This window comes from Vombatus ursinus, unplaced genomic scaffold, assembly GCF_900497805.2.
Source record: "Vombatus ursinus unplaced genomic scaffold, bare-nosed wombat genome assembly UNPS02014959.1, whole genome shotgun sequence".
Taxonomy (NCBI): Eukaryota; Metazoa; Chordata; class Mammalia; order Diprotodontia; family Vombatidae; genus Vombatus; species Vombatus ursinus.
In genome coordinates this window covers 324,504-343,777 of record NW_020954737.1, presented here as the reverse complement: position 1 = coordinate 343,777, position 19,274 = coordinate 324,504, and positions in this window count along the sequence as shown.

The window sequence follows — 19,274 nt, the reverse complement described above, 5'->3', positions numbered from 1 at the left end:
CTGGCTAGATTTCTTTTTTAAAGACCACACCTTAAATCCAATTCACTTTGGATCTCGTGGATTGGACAACAATAGGTCCCTGCCCAAGCACCACTTGATGGTTATTTTTTTGGGACCTCCTTGCTCAGAGTGAATGTAAATAGTAACTGTTTCTCTTTTGGCCAGCAGCCCTGAGGGTCTTCCCCTCCCTGTTTGATTTTTTAAAAATTATTATTAAAGGGGCCATCCCTTGACTCACTTCTTAAAGAAGCATATTCACTGAATGGGCCTTTGACTCACTCAAAGTGAGAACCTGAAAAGACTTTAGCTTAAAAAGGCCAGGGTCTCCCACTGCATCCTGATCCATCTCCAGTCCTCCTGATCCACATCTGGCCACTGGACTCAGATGGCTCTGGAGGAGAAAGTGAGGCTGGTGACTTTATACAGCCCTCCCTCTCAAATCAAAGTCAATTGCAAGTCACGTCATCGTCTCCCTGATGTCATGCTCCTTTTTGAGAAAAAAGGACAAACCACACAACCCTCCTTACCTCTACCTCTTAGAACCCCTGTTGTTGTTAAGTTGTATCTGACTCTTTGTGACCTTATTTAGGATTTTCTTGGCAAGGATACTGAAATGGTTTGCTATTTCCTTCTCCAACTTATTTTACAGATGAGGAAACTGAGGCAAACAGGGTTAAGTGATTCACTCAGGGTCACACAGCTAGCAAGTGTCTGAGGCCAGATTTGAACTTAGGAAGATGAGATCCTGACTCCAAGCCTTGTGTTCTATCCACTTCCCCACTTAACTGCCTTCAAGCCCTACATCAAAGGGCTACCTCCCAATCCTGGAGGCAGAGGTACAGTGGTTAGAGTGTTAGGCCTAGCATCAGGAAGGCCTAGCATCAGGAAGGCCTAAGTTCAAATCCAGCCAAAGATTCCTACTAGATTCAAGACCTTGAGCAAGTCACTTAACTGCTGTCTCCCTCAATTTCCCCACATGTAAAATGGGAATAAAAACAACACCTTCCTCCCAGGTTTGTTGTGAGACTCAAATGAGGTGATATTTGTAAAAACTCTTAGCACAATGCCTGGCACATAGTAGCCATTTAGTAAATGCTTATTCCCTTTCTTTGATCCCCCTTAATCATTTTCTATTATTTTTCTGTACACACACACACATACACACACACACACACACACAAAATAAATCTGCAGAAGCAGCACAGGAGAATGTGAAGAGTCAGAGAACCAAGGAATCCCAGTTCTGCATCTTGTGACCTTAGAGACAGACATGTACTATTCCCCAGTGGATGGGTACTCCCTCAATTTCTAATTCTTTGCCACCATAGAAAGAGCCACTATCAGTATTTTTGTACCTATGGCTCATTTTCCTCTCTCTTTGGTTTCTTTGAGGTGTAGCTTGGGCATAGTTCCAAATCGGCAGCACTTACTTTTTAACCTTAAATGATGGTTAGTTTGGATGTTAGCAGACCAGGAAGGGGTGCGAGCACTTTCTAGTGACAGGAAATAGACTGGACAGAGGCACGGAGTTATAAAAACCCAGAAACATCAGGCATGTTCATAGACACAGAGCTGTCCAGTTTGGCTGGAGCTTAGCCTTCGATGGAGGGAACAACATGAGATAAGTTGGGAAAGCATGCTTTTACCAAATTCCAGAAAGTCTTAAATGCCAGTCAGGGACATGTGAACTTTACTTTGTTGTTGTTGTTGAGTCATTTTTCAGCTTTGTCCAACCCTTCATGACCCCATTTGGGGTTTTCTTGGGAAAGATTCTGGAGTGGTTTGCCATTTCCTTCTCCAATTCATTTTACAGATGAGGAAACTGAGGCAAACTGGGTTAAGTGATTTGCTCAGGGCCACACACCTACTAGCTGTGTGAGGCCAGACTTGAGCTTAGGAGGGTGAGTTCCTGATTCCAGGCCCAGCACTCTATCCACTGTGCCACACAGCTGCCCTTTAGTAACAGAACTTTACTAGGAAAGCAATTATTTCTTTTTTAAAAAACTCTATTTAGCATTCCCCAATTACATGTAAAAACAATTTTTCACATTGGTTTTTAAAACTTTGAGTTCCAAATTCTCTCCCTTCCTCCATCCCTACCTCCCTCATTGAGAAAGTCAGCAATTTGATATAGATTATATATGTGTAGTCATGCAAAACATATCCTAATAGTCATGTTGTGAAAGAAAACATAAGCTAAGAAAAATAAAACAAGTAAAAAAAATCTTCAACCTGTATTTTTCATCATTAGGTCCTTCAGAGTTGTCTTGATCATTGTATTGCTGAGAATAGCTAAGTTTATTCACAGCTGATCATCCCACAGTATTGCTGTTACTTTGTACACAGTACATTTCACTTTGCATCAGCTCATGTAAGTCTTTCCGAGTTTTTCTGAGAGCATCCTGCTTGTCATTTCTTATAGTACAATAGTATTCCATCACAATCACATGGCACAATTTGTTCAGCCATTCACCAATTGATGGGCATCCTCCCAAATTCCAGTCCTTTACCACTGGAAAAGAGCTGCTATAAATATTTCTGTACATATGGGTCCTTTTTCTTTTTGTTTTTTATCTCTTTTTGGATATAGATCTAGTATTGGCACTGTATGCATGGTTTTATAACCCTTTGGACATAGTCTCAAATTGTTCTAAAGAAGAGTTAAATCAGTTCACAACTCCACCAACAGTGCATTAACATCTCATTTTTCCCACATCCCTTTCAACATTTTTATTCTTTTCTGTCCTATTAGCCAACATAATAGGTATGAGGTAGTACCTCAGAATTGTTTCAATTTGCATTCCTACAATCAATAGCAGTTTAGAGCTCCTTCCCATATAGCTATAGGTAGCTTTGGTTATTTCATCTGAAAACTGTTCATATCTCTTGATCATTTATCAATTGGGGAATGACTTCTATTTTTATAAATTTGACTTAGTTCTCCATATATTTGAGAAATGAGGCCTTTATCAGAGAAACTTGCTTCAAATTTTTTTTCACAATTATGATTGCTGAATGTATTTCCCTCCATCCTATTCCCCACATTTATTCTATTCTCTCTCTCCATTCACCCTATCCCTCCTCAAAAGTGTTAGCAATTATTTCTTAAGTTTGCAACAGTAAAAAACAAGTTGAGAGAAAAGGGGAATTGAGTAACCAAACAGCAAGATTCATCTTCATTAGCCTAAAATTTAAGGTACAACCCCTCTCCCCATCCCATGACAAATCCACGGCATCATGTCATTTTTACTATGCAGATTGATCTTAGCTCATGGAACTCATCAGCTGTCCCATAACCCAGTCTCCCTGGGGTTCTTCTAATCCTCTGCAGCCACCAGAGAGAGCCAAGATAAAATTATTTTCCAAGCAATGAGTAATGAGAAAGTGTAAGTCCTGGAGTTACAAGCTCAAGCCTTGCCACCAGCCAAGAGCCATGAATGAGAGCCCTTGGAGTTGGGCCAGAAGTTTGAGCCCCCACCAGGCAGCAAGTTTTTGGAAAAAAAAAAATCTGTATCCAGGAAAAAGGAGAAGGAACAAAAACAGCACAGCTAACTCCAGTCTCCTTCTCCCCCTCTGGGTTTAATCTAAGCCTCATTCAGCTTAGCCACCAGGGCCAGAACTAGGACCAGTGGGTGGAAGTTACAGGAAGACAGATTTCAACTCTCTCAAAGAGTGTTCCGGCAATTCAGGCTGTTCAAAAATGGAACAGATTGTCTTTTGATATAGTGAGCCTCCCATCAGTGACAGCATTTAAATGGAGGCTGAATAACTATCTGTCAAGGATGCTATAGCAAACATGCTTGCTCTGAGTGGGAGGCTGGATTTAGGATCTATAAATAAGTTCCCTTCTAACTCTAGGTTTTTCTTTCAGAATTAGGGCCTTCAGTAGTGGCAGGCAACAGACTGACACCTGGGCCAATAAGGGCCTTCCTTATGAAATGAGTACTGCAGCCAAGGAAACATTAGACAGTGTGTGGGTGTTTGTATGTAAGTTAGGAAAGGGCTGCTATGTAGAGAAGGATGGCAGAAACTGCAGGTGCTTGCACTGATGAGGGCCCATCAGCATCAAATATTTAATATTTTTATACCATATTTAAATATTTTAAGGCATTCACAGTTTGCGGAGCACTACACAAGTCAGTCAGTAAACATTTATTCTCAGGTAGATCTACAAAAGAAATGTAAGGTAGGTTTTTCACCTTCATTCGAGAATACAATTTAGTAAGAAAAGCAGAAGTTGAACACATTATCAGCCAATGACTTTAAAAATACAAGGGAATAATAATAGTCTGCATTTACATGCTTTTTTTTAAAAAAAACAAACAATTTTTCCAAGGACTTTCCTCACAGCCATTCCATGAGGTAGGTAGTGCAAGTATTATTGTCCTCATTTTACAGACTAGAAAATTGAGCATGCAAATAGTAAAACGTCTTTCCAAGGATCACAAAGATAGTGTTAGATGCAAGACTTAAAGCTAGGTGATTTATGACATCAGGTCCAGTGTTTCCTCTAGTGTAACACATTGCCTCTTTTTAAGTTAATTGGGTTGGATTGGAATATTTCTGGTGAAGCTAGGCATGCACAGTTGGGCTACTCTCAAAGGGACTGTCTGTTGCTAAAGGAAATGCTCAACCAGAGGCTGCATTGGTCCTTTTGTCCCTGTGACAGGTAAGGGGGCTTTGTCAAAGGAAATTGGCGACTAAGCCAGGAAAAGCCACCCACTCTGGCATCCAATAGGAGTGAGAAAAGTTGTTCATCAGTAATTAATTAAGTGCTATTATTTATTTAAGCATTATTTATTGAGCACTATTATGTGCCAGGTACTGTACCTAGGGTACATATAGGTACATAAAGGTATACTGTACCAAGGGTTGGAGACATGAAGAAATACAAAAGACCTGCCTTCAAGGAGCTTCCAGTCTTGTAAGGGAGAAAACATGCAAACAACTATATACAAACAAGCAATAGATTGAATAAATAGGAAATAATCAACAGATGGCTTCCATTCTCTTTAGAAGTAGCCTCTTTGGGGGCAGCTAGGGGGTGCAGTAGATAAAGTTCCAGCCTTACAGTCAGGAGGACCTGAGTTCAAATCTGGCCTCAGACACCTGACACTTACTAGCTGTGTGACTCTGGGCAAGTCACTTAACCCCAATTGCCTCATAAAAAAAAAAAAAAGAAAGAAAGAAAAAAGAAATACATAAATAAATAAAGAAAGAAGTAGCCTCTTTGTTAGGACATAGCCAATGCTAGCTCCAAGGGGAGGGAAGTGATTTCTCACCCCTCCCCAGCAATAGTTATGGAAGCTACATCCATATGGCATTGAGAATGTGTTTTTTTAATAGACCTTAGATTGGTTTTTAAATTCCTCGCTGCCTATTTTGCCTTGTGTTTCTGTCCTTGATCATAAATGACCAAAAAGTGATCCTGAGAGGTGGATATTTCTAGCCTTGGTGATTACTTCAAAAATTTTGAGAGTTCAGGAGATCCAGGGTGATGATTGGTGGTGAAAGGTACTTTCTGCAACTGTGCCCCTTCTTTGATGAGGAAATGAGCATCCATGGTCATCCTAGAAACTGGAAGCCCAAGCTATTGACCGAATTGATCAATATATCTGGACCTCGAGTTACTACTTAGACAGTGCAGACAGAACAGAAGTGAAATATGTTCAACGGTCTCATACGTTTCCTGAGAATCTTTCTTATTTCCCAGCAGAGACCATAATAGAGGTGATGGATTATAATTTTAAGTATATGCTAATGCATACTTAAGAGATTTTTGTGTTTTAAATATTTCTTTTGTGGGAAGATAATAAATAGCTGTCCAGATATCTAGTATGTATATTGAGTAATTTTTCTAGAAGGGACTCTGGCAATCTCTATTAGGGAAGGCCCTACACATGAGCTGACCAAAGTTATATTTAAGAGATTTTCCTTGTTTTTCTACTCTGGATGGGGGCATATTGAGCCTGAAAGAGTGAGGAAATGTCTGATAGCTTCTCTTTGGGATAGGTTCCCCCAAGATTGAAGCCTGGGTATATAACCTCTTTTTTCTTTATCTGTGGAGTAATAGGATTGGATTTGATAACTTTTAAGGTCCCTTTCATCTGTGATCCCAGGAACCTATACAGTTGATCCAGACTCATGGCACCAGCCAGGATCTGAGAGCCAACCATAAAGGGAAAGAATTCAGAATCATCAAAGTCAGCCCTCACCTGCTCTCTTTCCCAGTGCATGTAGATGTTATGGCTCAGAGTGAGGACAAATAGCAATTGTTTCTATTTTTGGCCAGAAACCCTGAGGGTCTCTTCCTAGACTGATTTTTTTTTTTTTTGACTAGGTAAAAGAGGCCATTTTTTGCCTCATTTCTTACATAGCCTTAATCACTGAATGGGTGTTGCCTCAGACAAACTGAGACCTGGGGAAGACCTTAGCTTAAAAAGGCCAAGATCTTGTCTAGGGCCATCTCCAGTTGTTCTGATCTGTATCTTGCCGCTGGACCCAGATGTTTCAGGAGGAGGGAGTGAGGCCAGTGACTTTGCACAGCCTTCACTTAAATCCAATTCACTTGCCTGTCATGGCATCACCTTCCTGATGTCATGGTCCTCTTTGAGAAAGAAGAACAAACAACAAGAATATACTACAGTCTATTAAGAATGCAATACTATTATGTCTAAAAAAAAAGTACATACCTTAATTTAAAAAATACTTTATTGCTAAAAAAAAAAATGCCACCTATCATCTGAGCATTCATGGAGTTGTAATTTTTTCGTTAGTAGAAGGTCTTGCCTTGTTATTGAGAGCCCCTACTGATCATCGTGGTGATTGCTGAAGGTTGGTGTGGCTGTAGCAATTTCTTAAAATAAGACAACAATGAAGTTTGCTACATCTATTGACTCTTCTTTTCACTTGAAAATTTGGAGGCCATTATAGGGTTATCAATTGGCCTATTTCAATATTGTTGTGTCTCAGCGAATAAGGCCCAAGGAGAGGGAGAGAGAGAGACATAGGGAAGTGCTGGTTGATGGAGCAGTCAGAACACATACAGCGTTTATCGATTAGGCTTATATGGGTGCTGTTTGTGATGCCTCAAAACAATTACAATAGTAACATAACAGATCACTGATTATGGATCACCATAACAGATATAATAATAAGGAAAATGTTTGAACAAGAATTACCAAAATGTGACACAGATGAACACATGCTTTTGGAAAAATGGCACCAATATTCTTGCTCAATGTAGGATGGTCACAAACCTTCAATCTGCAAAAAAAGAGATATTTGCAAAGCTCAATAAAGTGAAGTGCAATAAAACGAAGTATACCTGTACTAGGAAACCAACCTTAGTCAGGCACAGCCCACTATACTAGAGTCAGGTGAAATTTCAGCCAACCAGTCGATCAATAAGTCAAGACTGATTACGCATGTGCTCTGTGCTAGGTACTATGCACCGTACCTAGGGGCAGAGAAAGGTAAAAGACAGTCTCTGTTCTCAAAGAGCTCACAATCTAATGGGACAGACGGATGTGGAAATTAAGTGTAAACAAACAAGCTATATACAGGAAAAAATGGAGATAATTAACAGAGGGAAAACATAAGAATCAAGGGAGATTGGGAAAAGCTTCCAGAAGAAGCTAGATTTGAAGGGAGCCAGGGAAGGCAGGAGGTGGAGATAAGTAGGGAAAGGGTTTCATGTATGTATATTTCATGTGCAGCCAATAAAAATGTCCAGAGTTGTGTTGCAAGACACAATCTGACCAGCATTTCAAACACAGTGCTGGACATGTATCATTTAAAAGCAAGAGATAGTGTTTACTAGATGGTGGATTTCTATGACCTAGACAGAAAGGGCCCAAGAGAGCATCTGTTTCAACCCTTTCATTTTACAGATAATGAAACAGGCTAACAGAGGTTAAGTGATTTGTCTAATATCACACAGATTATAAAGGATAGAGGTGGAATTTGAACCCAGATTCTTCTTCCACTGTACCCGTGTGGATATGAAAAGCTCATGCCAGGGTCATAGAATCTTAACAGTGAAAATACTTTAGAGATGATCTCATCCAATCCCCTCACTTTGCAGATGAGGAATCTGGGGTCCAGAGAATACAGCCCAAGTAGCAGAGTCAGAACTAGAGAATTTGGGACTCTAGGCTCCCAGCCCAATGTTAAAGACAGCTAGAAGACACAGTGCATAGAATGCTGGGCTTGGAATCATGGAGATCTGAGTTCAAATCCAGCCTCAGACATTTACTAACTGTTTAACCCTGGGCAAGTCACTTAAGCTCTATCTGCCTCAGTTTTCTCAACTATAAAATAGGGATGATAACAGCACCTACCTTTGCAGGGTTGTTGTGAGGATCAAATAAGATAGTAGTTGTAAAGCACTTAGCACAGTGCCTGGCACAAAGTAGGCTCTTAATAAATGCTCGTTCCATGCCTCTAGTCCTTCTTTCCATCACATAATGCTGCATCTATAGCAAACGAGTTTCATGTTAAGGGCTGTGATCAGTGGGGACAAGGCTATAGATTCCAAAGTAAGATACATCCCAGGATCTAGGCCAAGAAATGCCAGAAGCAAAGGTCTGGAGGCGGACAGTATATCCCAGAGAGCAAAAGGAAATATTCCTTGAATCCAGCAAGCTTAGCCAGCTACAGTATAAGGATAATCCATTAAAAATCCAGCCCCGAATGGGACTTTAAGGGATGTTGCTAGGGAGATTAAAGTACTTCCTTTCATGTTTTCAACCTAAAATATAATCAGTGTAAAATTAGTTTGAAAAAGAGAGCCAACATGTTCCAGTGGATAGAAAGCTAGCTTTAGAGTCAGGAACACCTGGGTTCAACTCCCACCCCTGATGCCTATGTGACCCGGGATAAGTGGCTTAACTTCTCAGTTCCCCAGGCAGCTCTCAAAGGCTATGAATTATAAAATAGCCGCCAACTTGAATTAGGAGGGGAAGCTAGGTGGAATAGTGGTTGGAGTGTCAAGCCTAGAGTCTTCCTTATCTTACTGACTTCAAATCTAGTCTCACACACTTATCAGCTGTATGATCCTGAGCAAGTCACTTAACCCTGTTTGCCTCGGTTTCCTCATATGTAAAATGAGCTGGAGAAAGAAATGGCAAACCATTCCAGTATCTCTGCCAAGAAAACCCCAAATGTGGTCACTACAAGTCAGACATGACTGAAAAATTACTGAACAACACCAAATCTGTTCTTCACATCAACAAATAACAGGTTCAGACCAAAAAAACAACAACAACAACAACAAAAAAAACAGCCTAGGAAACTGAAGATAGTTTATGAAAAGATGTGAATTAAATTGATTTCAATAAGTGCTTATTAGGCACCCACTATATACCCAGCATTGTAGGTTATAGAAGAACTTAGAACTTTGTTAGGTAGAAAAGACATACAACCAATCAATAAACATTTATTAAGTACCTGCTATGTGTCAGGCATCGTACTAAGCTGGGGATATAAACATTACAGATATAACCATATCAGATAATATATGAGTAAGTGCAGAATAAATGATACCAATGATATATGCTTTCAGAGTTCAAAAATGGGAGAAATAAGGATATTAAAATTTTGATTCAATAAACACTTATTAAGGGCCTATTGTATGTTAAGCACTGGTCTGGGACAGAGGTTATAGTCTGGGGGGATAAAACACAAACAGATAATTATAACATTATGTAATAAGTAAATGTTCAGTTATTTCCAACTCTTTGTGACTCTATTTGGGGTTTTCTTGGCAGGGATACTGGAATGGTTTATCATTTCCTTCTCCAGCTCATTTTACAGATGAAGAAATTGAGGCAAACAGGGTTAAGTGACTTACCCAGGGTCAAACAGCTAGTAGGTATCTGAGGCTGAATTTGAACTCAGTAAGATGAGTCTTCCTGACTCCAGGCCCAGCACTCTATCCATTGTGCCACTAGCTGCCCCTACATAGAGAGGTAAAAAAAAAAAAATGCTATCTGAGGACCAAAAGGGGGAGGTTGTCATCCATAGGAAAGGCTTCCCAAGACAGATAGGAATTGAATTGATTGTGAAAGCTATGAAGGGATGGAGAAGAGAGAAAGGAGAATATTTGGTAGAAAAAAAGAATAACACAAACAAAGTTTGGAATAAGATGATGTATGCTGGGTAAGTGAGGAGCTGGCTTTAGCAAGGCTTTAGTAAGGATTGTACAAGAAGCTAGTAAGAAACAAAGTCAGACAGGTAACACATAGCCCCGTTGAATTCTAGAAACATGAACTTGCATATATTTTGTAAGCAATAGCGAACTATTGAAAAATTTTGAGAAGGGGAGGGACCTGATGGAAATAGATCAAAAGAAAGATACGAGATAAATCAAAGGGGAAGTAGACTTTTGGGACATCCTGAATAATATCGCTCATTCTTTCCATTTTGCGCGTTCTATATAGAACCGCACAAAAAACAATTCCTTACCAAAAAAACTCTGCCTACAATATACACGGTACATTTTGAAGCACATCTGTTGTGTAGACAATATCCAAAACCTGATGAATATTGCATTTTGTGAAGGAAATCGTACGGTAGTGTCAGCATGTATCTGTTCTCATGACTAAAGTAATTTCTATAAAGCACAGACTGGTACATGAAGGGAACAATAAATAGCCAAGTGCAAGATGATATTTTCTTGAGGCTTATTGGACTAACATAAAAGAGGGTTAAGACTGTGACAGCTGTGACTATATCACAGCTTCCTTCTTTGGGTATAATACTGACATTTAAGAGTATAATTGAAATAATTGACTTTTCGTTACCAAATTTCCATAGTTTAAAAAAGTTTGGAACAAAATCCATTTACTCTTGGCTTAAAGAAATTATAATTTTTTTTACATCTTATTCTGTGGGGAATTTTTCTTGAAAAAGGTCACTAAGTTCCATATTTCTAAACTCCAGGCCCAAAATACCCATTGCAAAGATGATTTCTAGCAACCCTAAAGCACTCAGTCTTTATGTTTTCTATAGACTGACAGATTTGATGGGTACAAATTTAGCACTGTATGGTACTTCAATGGACTTGGGATCTCATTCATGACAGTCCACTTCCTGTGGTGGCTATAATATAGTCACATCTTCTCATCCTGCTCAATTGCTATCCATACTCTCTCCATAAGTCTTCAACAAACTGTCCACCCAACATTCTGGGGGCCTAACTCTAGAATTCTTGACCTGTTATGGATACCAACATTGCATATGGAGTGTGAGTCATCCCTTACTCTTGCAACATGAACAGCTCACCTCTTTTTTCTATCGTGTATCTCACCGTCTCCTATATGGCACTTTGATGTAATTCTTCCTTGGCAGCACATTCTACCGAGGGCATCTCCATTGCTCTTTGGGTGACACAAAACTTTAATTTTTCAGAGACTGTTGTATTCTATTACTTGTAGCCATTCAGCATCACTGGAAGAATATTGATGTAAAAAAGATGAGTTTGTTTTGAGGAGAAGCTTGGGACCATTTAAAGCATACTAGAGGAATTTCCTAAAAGCAATCCAGTTTGTTTTCCTCCTTCCAATTCTGGACCCAATTCGTTGTCCATGTCCATTGTCCAGCATCTGCCCAAGATACATGCACTGATGGACCAGCTCTATTGATTGTCTAGTCAACTAAATAGCTATTTTGAACAATAGGCATTCTTTATCCATTTTGTTTTTCCTACGTAGATAGTTTAACAATCTCTTGAATTTTCATGGATCCCACTTAGGGTTCTCCACAACATTCTGGTTTTATAGATACAATCAATACAAAGAGGATTTGTACACAAACACAAAGAGAGACATTTAGAGGACCTCACCATGTATAGGGAAACCCTTTTTCCAATTGGATTCAAATTTGATAGTGGAATTTAGACAGCCACCATGACATGGGCAAACATTTTCATTGAGCATGCACTCCCCTGTTTTTATTTCCTTCTCTATTAATAATCCAAGAGCTGATGAACAAAAGTATGTTGTTGATATATTTTTCAAGGATCTTTTGTGATTTTGACATGCACAGTAGATACCTTACTGAGAAGAAGTCAAGTTGCATTTTGCTCTTTCAAAGCAAGTGCTTTTTAATTGTCAAACAATAAGCCCAGTGGGCAGCTAGGTAATACGGAGGATAAAGCACTGGACTTGGAATCAGGAAGACTTATCTTCCTGAGTTCAAATCCAGTCTCTGACACTTACTAGCTGTGTGACCCTGGACAAGTCACTTACCCCTGTTTGTTTCAGTTTCCTCATCTGTAAAATGAGCTGGAAATGAAATGGCAAACCATTCCAGTATCTTTGCCAAGAAAACCCCAAATGGGGTCATGAAGAGTTGGACACTATTGAAACAACAACAAAAGCCCAGTAAGTTTTTATAGTCTCTGTATCTTTCTCTCAATTATATGACTGTCAGGTTGTGGTCTCCTATAGAATATAATTTGTGAAGACCTGCCTATTTATTTGCTCTCTTTAAACAAATATGACCTTAATTGAAACATATATAGATTCTCATAATTTTTGTGTAGATGGATTAAAAAAAGTAGAGATATACATTGATATTCATTGCTATTTTCTCAGGAACTTTTACTCAGTAAAAAAAAGTCTGTAATTTTCCCCAAGTATTTGGTATCCTCCCATCTTTCATTTTTTTAGCATAAATATTTTGGTTAAATAAGGTAGGGCTGGAATTGCCTGAGTTGCGTGTGATATCTTTTGTTCATTTTTATTCTTTCTTCCAATTGTATATTGATTTTGATCTTTGTTCTAACAAGTCACCCCATACACAGACAGATGATTCAGAAATGACTTTATATCAAATTGCTTACTGTCTCAGGGAGGGGGGAGAGGAGAGAGGAAGGAATAGAATTTGGAACTCAAAACTTTAAAAAAAACAACAAATGTTAGTAAGTATTTTACATGTAATTGGGAGGAAAATAAAATATTTTTTAAAAGAAATGACTCCATGTCAGTCATCACTTCCTGTTCAAATAAAATCAGTTTTGTTTTTTGTGACGTTGTTCAGTTATTATGTACATTACCTCCTGCCTCTTTTGAAGAAGCATCTGCTATTTGTAGATGTGAGACCTTCATATACGAAGTTCTCCATTTATCCAGCAATAAGAAGGCATTGCTAAACTAGACTTTCACTTTTTGAAGTGTATCTCTAGTCCCATGAAGTGATGCTTTTTGTTGCCTTTAGGGACACAATGAAACCAACTCCTTTAATTCTCAGGAGAAGAAATTCAAGCTACCAATGGCCACATGAAAAAAAAAATGTTCCATGTCACTGAAAATTAGAGTAATTCAAAGCAAAAGAACTCTGAGTTTCTATCTCACAGCCATCATTTTGGCAAAGTTGACCAAAAAAAAAGGATAATGACAGATGTTGGAGGAACTGTGGGAAAATAGGTGCATTAATACACTGGTGGTGGTGGTGGTGGTGGTGTGAATTGAAATAGCCATTGTGTAAAGCAATTTGGAACTACAATCAAAAGGTTACTAAGCTATATATATATACTCTTTAACTCATCAATAATACCATTGGGTCCACATCCTAAACAGGTCAAAAAAAGAGGAGGAGGATCTATATGCTAAAAACAAATGTACAGCAAGTCATTTCATGATGCCCAAGAACTGCAAACTAAGGGGGTGCCCATCAACCGTGGAATGGCTAAACAAATTATGGTATATGAATGTTATGAAATACAATTGTGATATAAGAAATGATGAAGGGAATATTTCAGAGAAACCTGGGAACACTTGTCTAAACTAATGCATTGTAAAATGAGCAGAACCAGGAGAGCATTATACCATAGCAACATTGAAGACATGAGCAACTTTACAAGACAACTTTACAGTCCTCTGATTCCAGAGGATGTGTGGTAAAGAATGCTACCTGCCTCCTGACAGAAAAAAGATAGGCTCTGTATGCAAAACGAAACATAGGTTTTTGAACAAGGCCAATGTGAGAATTTTCTTTTTTTTTGTGCCTCAAAATGCTTATGTATTACAAGGGTTTTGTTTTTCTTTTTTTTAAAATTAATTTATTTTGATTTATCAACGATCACTTCCATATGCTTTTGAGTTTAAAATTTTTCTCCCCTTCCTCCTCACCTCCCTCCCCCAAGACAGCGCGCAATCTGATATAGGCTATACATATACATTCCTAGTAAACATATTTTCACATTAGTGATGTTGTAAGTAAGAATTAGAACCAAAGGAGGAACCATCAGGAAGAGAAAACAAAACACAACAGAAGGGGGAAAAAAATAGCAAATAGTATGCTTCGATCTGCATTCAAACTCCATAGTTCTTCTTTATGGATAGCATTTTCCATCACAAGGCCTTTAGAGATGTCTTAGATCCTTGTATTGCTGAGAAGAGTTAAGTTCATCAATATTAGTCATCGCACAATGTGGCTATTATTGTGTACAACATTCTCCTGGTTCTGCTCACTTCACTCAGCATCAGACCATACAAGTCTTTCCAGGTTTTTCTGAAGTCTGCCTGTTCATCATTTCTTATAGCACAATAGTATTCCATTACATTCATATACCACAACTTGTTCAGCCATTCCCCAGTTGATGGGCATCCCCTCAATTTCCAATTCTTTGCCACTACAAAAAGAGCTGCTATAAATATTTTTGTACATGTGAGTCCCTTTTCCCATTTGTATGATCTCTCTGGGATATAGTCCTAGAAGTACTATTGCTGAGTCAAAGGGTATGCACATTTTTATAGCCCTTTGGGCATAGTTCCAAATTGCTCTCCAAAATGGTTGAATCATTTCACAACTCCACCAACAATGCATTAGTGTTCCAATTTTCCCACATCTTCTCCAACATTTATCATTTTCCTGTTTTGTCATGTTGGCCAATCTGATAGGTGTGATGTGGTACCTCAGAGTTGTTTTGATGTACATTTCTCTAATTAATAGTGATTTAGAGCATTTTTATATGACTATATAGGGCTTTAATTTCTTCATCTGAGAACTGCCTGTTCATATCCTTTGACCATTTATCAGTTGGGGAATGACTTGTATTCTTATACATTTGACTTAATTCTCTATTTATTTTAGAAATGAGGCCCTTATCAGAGAGACTGTTTATAAAAAATTGTTTCCCAATTTTCTACTTTCTTTCTAATCTTGGTTGCGTTGGCTTTGTTTGTGCAAAACTTTTCAACTTAATGTAATCAAAGTTATCCATTTTGCTTTTCATAATGTTCTCTATTTCCTGTTTGGTCATGTATTCTTCTGTTCTCTATAAATCTGATAGGTAAACTATTCCTTGCTCTCCCAGTTTGCTTACAGTATCAGCCTTTATATCTAAATCATGAACCCATTTTGACTTTATTTTGATATATGGTGTGAGATTTTGATCTATGCCTAGTTTCTGCCACACTCTTTTCCAGCTTTGTTTTTCTTTTTGATGGGGGGTGGGGGTGGGAGGGAGAGAAAATAAATCCTGCTAATTGAAAAGAAATTAATTGTAAAACAGCATGCACCTTATTATGTGCCTTTAGCCCACAGAATTTTGAAAAATTGACCTATAATAAACCCACGTGTACTCTCTTTCCCTCCCCTCCCCACCCTGAAACTGAGGGTCAGAAGTAGAGGAGAGGAGCAAAAACTCTTAGGCATGACTGTTCTAAATAAATATCAGAAATGATCACTTACAAGGACAAGCATTTAAAAATAACATTTTTTGTGTTTTTATTGTTTATTAAGGGGAGGGTGTGTTGTACTGGCTTTCTTTTGTTCTATTTATGGAAGTTAAAACAAAGTTTATCACATAAGCTAATGTTGGGGGAGGTAACTAGTTGATTCTTAGAATCCTCTGCCTCTTTTCCCACTGTAACAAACTAATGCAGAGTGAAATGAGCAGAACCAGGAGAACATTATACTATGGCAACATCGAAAACATGAGCAACTTAACAAGATAGCCATGATTCCAGAGCAAAAGAAGGCTCTTAGGGAAGAAACTGAAGTGGGTCCCCAAAGGACTGAGCCCCATTTAGACTATTTTTGTTTCATGGATCATCGTGGCCAAAGAATTGATCCTCTACTTATCCAACTTCTGGTGATGCTCCTCTCTGCATCTGGCTAGGCTGATTGTCAGACAGCAGACACAGTCTGCTGCTAGGACTGTACCTGAAGCTTTGGCCACTTGGTGGAATCTGTCAAAACTTGTGTTCTGCTGGCATAAGCTTAGAGAACCCAGAATCATCTTCACACTAGTATGAGGCATTAGAGTAGGGATGTTATAGAAGTCAAACTATCAGACGAGAAGAAAGGATGACGATGACATGAAACTGTACAATTACAACAGTTCTAAATCAATCTAGTGTTAAAAAGTTGTTGGCTCTAAAATGTAGGGAACGGTTAAAAATAAAGTCATTGATTTTGATGGTTGCCATTTATTAGAAAAGTTTAATTGATTTTTTTTAAAAAAAGCCCTATAAAGAGGAGGGCAAAAGTGCCCAGGAGCCATTTCATCCAACAAACATTTGTTCTCCTCGTATAATCCATGGTCCCAAACCAAGCTCTGGATTTACATGAACTGAATTCTCGTATAAACCACTCTCTTTGGCTCATACTTCCAGAGTTTCCGGGGAACATGTGAATTTGACTTGTGTCAGTTTCCCTCCCAAAAGGGAAACAAATCTCAATTCCCATGCAGATACTCATGTTAACAGCACATTGTTTACAGGACAGGTTTTATTTAACCCAACAGCAACAAAACTTTAAGTACTTACACCAGAGCCTGTAAATAGTCAAAACAACTCTTTCCCTCTCTGGTGAGCCCCATCTCCTCATGGACCTAGAGAATCTTCCCGATTTATAATACTATCCTGGTATTGAAGATGCCCTTCAAACCCCAACAGGATGAAAGGACCCAGGATTGCTAGAACATTCAGTGGCTATCTTTTACATTCATGCTTCTATTCTGCTGGCTGCCTTAGTTCCCAATTGATTAGCAGAGCAAAGATGACTGAAATACCTTGAGCCCCATAGATGATTGTATCTTTCCAAGCCCTGCTCTGCTGGTTCTCTGATGACTCATCACTTAGGTAACCTCCCAGAGTAATAAGTTTTCCAAAGCTTAGGAGTGCTTTTTTTTTTTTGACTGGGTCTTCTTATCTTGCCCCGACTAGAAATGTAATAGAAACATAATAATCACTACTAATTATCACAGGAGTTTTAACCTGCTCCATTTTCCTAACATAAGCTAGTTCTTCCCTTCTTAGGCATCCCTCCAAACTACTTCCTCTCCTACCCCTTCTAAGGGGTTCATCATATTGGGGCCAAACTTAGGGTGGGCTCTGGATTGTCTTACCCAGTAGCAGATGAGAACTGCAGAGCTTGAATGATCCGTCAGCCTCCACATCCTTGGTAGCCTGGATTCCAGGTGTGTGCCACCTTTATATCTTATAACACGAAAAAAATTGATCTGCGATAGTAAGTAATGGACAAGAAAAATAGCTTTTCTGTCACAGAGACCACATTTTTTTTTAAAATAAAAGCTGAATTCATTTACATGTGTACTGAAATAAGTCATTCTAGAGGACCACTGGATCCAGTCTCCCTAACAGACACTCCCACTTCCCCCAGCCATAGAGACCACATCTTAAAACATCTTAGTAGTTAGTCTTTCACAGTGGCTTGCAACCTGAAATGTAATCAGTGTAAAATGAGTTTGGAAAAGAGAGCCAGCATATTATAGTGGTTAGAGAATCAGGAACATCTGGGTCATATCTGACATGTACCATCTGTGTGACCCTGGACAAGTGACTTAACCTCTTAGTTGCCCAGGTAACTCTGAAAGTCTTATGAATTAGATAATATTTATTTATAAAAAGATGCATCGGTAGGGGCAATTTCCTCACTAGAAAGATCCTTATACCAACAAATAACAGGTCCAGATCGAAAAAGAAAACTGCCTAGAAAACTGAAAAAGATGTGCTCTATGATTTTTGTTTGTTTGTTTATGATGAGGAGAAAGGAAGGAAACATCTAGAATTATGGTGGCCAAAAAGAAGGAAGTGGTAATTTCATTGTACCTGAACTGCTCAGACAATCCAAACACCTCATGTAAGTAATTTTAGATCCTGTCTTAAAGCTTTTCATTCTAATATTTCATCCTTCTCCGGGCCCAATTGTTTTATCTGAGAATGTTTTTCAAATGTTTCCAAACCTTACATAATCCTCAAAAACAGCTCAGCACATTTATCATGATTTTTATAAATCTAGCAGGGTGAGATGGGGCAAATTCCTGAACCCTAGCGACCTGTAATCAGCTGGGTGTCAAAAGTCCTCATCTGCTTTAATTTTTCCTCATCTGCTTTAATCATTAGACCATGGCTCCCTCTCAATCTGTTATAGGAGAATTTAAAATAAGGTTCCAGTTCAATTCTCCATGCAGACTTCTATTTCTTCTTCTGAGAAAAACAATAATATAACATGTAATGAAATCAGCGGAAAAAAAGGAAAAAAAATCATCGATGTGCTGAGTCGGGATGAGGCTGGCTAGTTGGTGATGCCTTCGATATTTCAGTAAAAGGATCGGATCACTGATTCACAAAGGAGGCTTTGGGAATCTGCTGTGAGACAGACAACCAGAATAAATAAAATGTGCTAGTAAGGAGACACCGAATCCAATATGAAAAGCTAGCCGGCAACCATAGAGAGTGGTTTGAAATGGCGAGGCAGGATGCATTCTGTTAGGCTGGAAGTCAGCATACAAATGAGGAGAGGACTGTGGGGATCCAGGCGATGAGGAGGATTCTGGAACTATTTCTCCAAAGTGATTTCGACAAGCGACTTAAGTCAGAAAATCTGAGCCTGTTGTCAGCAAAAAAGGCAATTGTAGGAGTGATGTTTTCACCAAAATCACAGTACATTAGGGCAGGAATTTACCCGTCATCATCATTTTCATGCTCTAAGAGAGAGGGCAGCCTGTTTGGGTTACAAGGATAATATTTATAATTCAGTAGTCATCTGTACATGTATCTGCAGCTGCATGCAAAATAGCCGATGAAATGAGGAATCTGTAACCTCTCTTTGGTCTTAGATACTCTGGAATTGTGATCACTGCAAGGGATTTTAGGAATCATCTGGTCTAGGGGCTGTTGTGAAATCAGCAGAGGGAGGCTGTTGTGAAATCAGGAGATCCAAAGGATCAGAACTCTAAGGCCATTCAATGTTCTGGCTGGAGACAATATTAGAGATCATTAGCCTGACCACTTGGTTTT